Here is a 6,000-nt window from a genome sequence, read left to right on the forward strand (position 1 = left end):
ATCTGGCCAGGATTAAGGTTCAGACCACTGCTATAGAGATAAAGCCCATAGCCTTGGCCTTTGAAGATGCCATGCTAATTAAAGAGCTGGCAGCCACAGGGAGGGATGCAGGGTGACCCACCACTGCTGATGAGTCAGGTTATACAGCAGGTGACAACGAAGGCACTGGAACTACACCACTTGGGACTAAACAGTTACCTGTTCCTTACTAATGATGGAACCTGGGGCAAGTTAATGAGCTTCTCTGGGTCTTGATGTCCCCATTTATAAAATGAGTTTAACAAAAGTACCTTCCCCATGCAGACAGAAAACATCTAGAGGCATACACAGCAAGGAACGTTACAAATAAACCAGCAGTGCTAACAGAATGGTGATGATGTTAATAACAATGGGAAAACAGAGCCTTGCAAGACAGCCATAGGCAACATTGTTTCAGGAGGACTTTATTAAAATGTAGCTTCCAAAGCCTTTGCTGTGTTCCCATGACAAGTACGTAGATTATTATGACAAGGTGAGATTATCCAGGAAGGGATTCAGACACAACCAAAATTGTGAAGATTAAAATCATGGATTTTGATATCAGACAGATTGGAGCTAGAATTCTAGCTCTGCAGATTACAAGTCCTGCAAACTGGAGTAGATCAGTCTAAGCCTTTCTTCCCTCAAATGTCCGTGGGGATAAAATCAGAACCTATCTCTAAAGGCTGTGCTCTTGACTATGAAGTATGATCAAAAACTCTGGTGAATCCCCACTTGCTTTCAACACACTTACCCCATCCTTGACACTTTCTGAAGCAGCTCTGGAGTCCTCTTTTGTGAGTATCTTTAGTTGCACTGTCTTGGCTGACTCTGTGTCCTGAACTGATTCAAAACATTTACCTTTCATGTTTATTTTGTCTTTAGGTAAGAGACAGAAGTCTCATGGTGCCAGATCTGGTGCCTAGGGTAGAGAGAACACATATGATTTCCATTGGATGGCACTCAGCAATGGCATTTGCCATATTTTATCACACCTGGTAAACACACAAAAGAGGACTTCCAGAAGCAATGCCTAGCTGGTGGTAAAAGTGATTGATATGGCTCGGGTAAAGAAAACAAAGGAAAGAAAAGAAAAAGAAAGAATGTCCTGACAATGAATTTCTATGGAGCTTTTTATTGTTTAAAAAAGCCAGATATGTCTATGTAATCCTGCTACTGTGGCCCTGGAAATCTGGAAGATGGATAGATCTTCTTAGTTCAACCCCCAAAATACAGTATTACTCATGGCTTATCAGAAACCCTCGTGCCCTCCCAAGACCAGTGTCAGTATTCCTTTATCTACCCCATGGGAGACTCTCCCTCCAGTAAAGGTCAACTCAGTATTCCGTGAGCACACAGAAACCCTTCAAGTCTCCCACCTTCTCCACATCATCTCCGCAGGGACCGAGCCTTAGCCTGTCACTGCCCATGGTAGAGCTGGTGAGGGCCAGCTCTCAGGGATCCCTGCACTTCCTTTATGCGGTGGTCCCGTGTGCCTGTTTTCCTCTGCTTAAGGTAGCTCTGTCACACAAGCCAGCCTCTTTCCCACAAAAACCAACTACCTGCGGCAGAATGACTTCTAAAAGACACCCTTCTCCCTAAGGCAGGGCAGGGAAAAACGACAGGGTTGATACCACACTGAACCTACCAAATTATTTCTTTATTTACTGGGGATTAAATCCAGAGCCTTCACACTAACCCACAACCTCAGCCCTTTAAAAAAATGTTTTACTTAGAGATAGAGCTGTACTAGAGTTGTTCCATTGCCTCGGCTAGGCTCAACTTTTCAACTTGCCTCAGCCTCCCAGAATGCTGAGATTACAGGTGTGCACCACCATGCCCAGCTTAACCTACAGAAAACACAGGAAGGAATTTCCTACTTAATTCCCCACGCTGAGGTCTGGCCTAGAGAATAGTGTGTGGCTTTCTTTATAAGGTCACCCAGTGCCAAGGATAAGCCCCTGAGATCTAATTTAGGAGGGTTAAGGATTTAACTGAAGATTCACAAGGCCTGAGAGCAGCTGGCTAGAAGCAACACTCCCTAAACCATTAGGCTTCTCATTCCCGCAGCAGCAGCAGAAGCCTGGTCATCTCTCAGGCACCATGACTCAGTGAGCAGCCCTTCTCAGCATGTCACCACAATGTTCATCACTGGATACATTCAGCTCCACCAGCCATATGGTGATTCAGGGGAGCTCTTTCCTAGTTTGATGGTCTGGAAATGATGGAAGCTCTCCTCACATTCTGTATGGCTGGCACCTTTCTGCTTGGGAAGAGTGGGTACTTTGAGGGCTGACTTTGCCCTGGATACTGTTGAAGAAAATCATATGAACTGATATTTTTTGCCATTCAAGCCAGAATATTTTAATATTTTCAGGCAGATGGGTAAAGACCTGAAATTTAGAATTGCTTATCAACAAGCAACATTCTGGAACAATTAATATTGCCAGACATAGAGTAGCTGCTGGAGATACAAAGATAAACAAGACAAATAGCCAAGTCGAGGCGGGAAAGAGGTGAGGAAAATGACAATCATAGCCCAGTTGGAAAGAGGATAGGAGAGGGGGGCCTGTGTGAGGCCGTGTGAACTAAGAGAACCAGAAATAACTTCCAAAAATAAGCTGAGGTTGTGAAATAAGAGTGTAGTCAGTTGAGCACCTACTAAGCCCAGGTCCAGTACTTAACATATTTCAACTTATTCTACGACCAAAGTTACACAGCAAATGAGTGGTAGAGCTAGGGTTTAAGTTTGAACCCAAGTCCATTCTACTCCATCCCATCAACAAGGAATTAGGGAGACTTGTGTAGATGGCTTGGGAATGGGACCTAAAACCCAGGGACCAGCCTACCCTGGTGGTGGGAAATAGTGCATTCTTCACCTACTTAAAAGGGCAAATGTAGAAATGCTTTCCTAAATGTGTGGCGGCCCCATGACACTGTTCGCTGCTGAGCCCTGAAGTGGCCTCGGAGTCCTTCTCAGTCAGAACTGCAAGATCACCATGGATCTGATTTGAAACTTATTGGACAAATAAAGTAACTAGAAAAGATCTAGAAGATCTGGAACCCACCAGGGTTATAAAGGAAGCTCACAGAACTTCAGAAAGGATGCTTTTTCCTAGGTTCTCAGTTGCTTTAGAGGAAAAAGAGTTACTAAGTGGAAATTTTACCACTAAAATGTTGAGACTAATGCTTACCCAAGGACCAGGATCTGAGTTCAAGGGCAGGATGACTTTTCCTCTGGTGCAGAGATCTTACCATTAGCTACCAGTAAACACATGAATACCCTGACCCCAGAACAGCACTGAAAGCCCTAAGAAATCCTCCACACTGGGTGGGCTTTGCATTGAAAATGTACTAGCTGAACAGATTCACGCCAGATGTTGGCTTTGCTCCCCTCTTTAATTAAAGGATGCTGAATATAGAAGAAATGTTAAAGGCTGCCGCATCTTTATGTAGCTGAACTAACTGATCCACTCTGAACTTTGATTTGAAAACCTGCAGTATTGTCTACCTCAACAGTTTCTGAACACTTGGCTGATGTTTGATGCCCAATTGGATTAATCTTCCTATCCCATTAAAAGAAACAAGAATTAGGCCGGGGATTTAGCTCAGTGGCACTACACCTGCCTCGAAAGCACAAGGTCCTGAGTTCAATCCCCAGTACCCCCGCCCCCCCAAAAAAAGAAAAGAAAAAGAAACAAGTATTTCTCAGGTATGTTTTTAGTTTTGGTTTTGTTTTTTGTTGTTGTTTTGTTTCGTTTCCTGGCTGAATATTCTTTGTAATATCCTTCCAAGCTGATTCTGTGGGCTTGAATATGTGACATTCAAAAATACTGTGTAAATGAATTTCTGTCCATTTTATCAAGGGAGTTATTTTAAAAATGATTTTTCTTGCTAGAAACAGAAGAGGTGAACTTCATATTTATAACTCTGGAGTCCACTCTCTGTAGTGGAAGTCAAAGCAAATCCTAGATAAGAGCTCAGTTGTTCGGGAAGAGCATTGCAATGCCCAGTTTTCCTGGCCAAGTTGTCACATGCAGAGCAAAACCTTCAGGGAGAGCCACACATCTGTTGCCTGGGTAACCATCAAGTCACCACACCAGCCCTGAGTCATAATCAGGGTGAGTGGAAGACCTGCTGGGATAGGGGGCAGTGCACACATGCCTTGTCCTTCCTACTGCCAGATGTAGCCCAAGGCTGCCACACAAGGTTCCAGGAAGTTTGATCTCCACAGACCTACCACACCTCTTTCTTAAACCCTCATTTAAGTACTCTTGGGCCTGCATCTGGCTATTATGAATCCCCTGATTCTTATCCATTCTTAGCACATCACCAGTACCGGGCAGCAGTTCCTGCACTGCATTCTACACATCACTGGCCCACAGTGCTGGCTCCTTGGGACCACTGGACAACCCATCAGAAGCCACACATTCACTGTGACTTTCATTCAGGACTGTGGGGAAATCTACTCTGTGGTTCTCTTTTTACACATTCCATCACACCCAAGATGCTTCACACAAATTTAGGCAAAAAATTAATAGATACGCCTCTGTGGGTAACTAATTCGAGTTCTCTAAAATCACTCCTAGGTATATCCCCCCAAAGAATTGGAAGAAGGCACCCAACAAATCTTGAATGCAACACTACTTAGCAAAGCCCAAAAAGTTGGGAACAGTCTAAATGCCCATAGACAGAATGGATAAATAAAACATGGTGTGTAGCCATACAATGAAATAGTACTGAGCCATAAAAAGAAAAGAAGTACTAATGCATGGTAAAACATGGATGGACTTTGATACATTATGCTAAGTTAAAGAACAAAAGTTCTCATTTTTTTATATTTATATGAAATATCCAGGCTAAACAAATGCACAGAGACAGAAAGCAGATTAGTGGTTCCCAGGATTGGACAGAAGGTGGAAGTATGAATAGACTGCTTAATGGGCACTGAATTTTCTGTGGGGTGACCTAATGTTTTGGAACCATGCAGAAGTGGTGGTTGCACAACATTTGGATGTACTTAATGCCACTGAATTGTGCATTTTTAAAATGCTTAACTCTGTGCTATGTGAATTATACCTCAAGAAAAAAGAGTAGTACAAGGAAAATTATGGAGGCTGAGGCAGGATTGCCTATGTGTTCGAGGCCAGCTTGTGCTATATAGTGAGTTCAAGACCAGCCTGCACTACATAGCAAAAAATTTGTAAAAAAAGAAAGCAGAAAGAAAAAACCATAATCCTATAGTTCTACTATCCTAACCCATATACTGTTCATTTTTAGCTACAATATATGATCCATGGTAAATAAATTATACTCCATATATAATTTATATACTTTCAAGTTTATTATTATCTATGTTACATGAATTTAAACTACCAGGTTAAATATATATATAAAACTTATTTATTTACTTCATATTATTGAAGAAGTATATGATATGTGCAATATATGAATATATATATATTTCACATATGTCCTTGCTGGCATTGACTAGCAATGACTAGTTGCTTATAACAGAGAAAGAAAATCCTTTTCATGTTATTTCATTTGATTTTTAGGGAGGTTACCACCCTGAAAGTTTGTTTGCTTTGCAATAATGAATGTTTAATACAAATTTCTTTTCCCTTTGTGCTGAGTAGATAGTAGGTAGCCATTACCCAACAGTAAATGCTTTTAAGACTAGCCTAGAGTAGACACAGTTGTCCTTGAAGGAGGAATTAAAGAAGTTGGAACACTGATATGATCAAATTACCTAGAATGCAATACTAAGCCATGATCAAAAATTTAAAAAATAAGAACATAGAAGGTAAAACTTTAAAATTCTGACAAAAATCAGTTTGGAGCTGGGCTTGGTGGTCTATGCCCTGTAACCCCAGCCATCTGGGAGTCTGAGGCAGGAAGATCAAGAGTAAAAGCCTAGCCTGGGCAATTTAGCAAAGAGACAAGATCTTATCTCAAAGCAAAAAACCCAAAAAAGCAGCC

This window comes from Heterocephalus glaber, unplaced genomic scaffold (genome assembly GCF_053883595.1).
Source record: "Heterocephalus glaber isolate CG9 unplaced genomic scaffold, H.glaber_assembly_v1.0 deba00001555, whole genome shotgun sequence".
NCBI lineage: Eukaryota > Metazoa > Chordata > Mammalia > Rodentia > Bathyergidae > Heterocephalus > Heterocephalus glaber.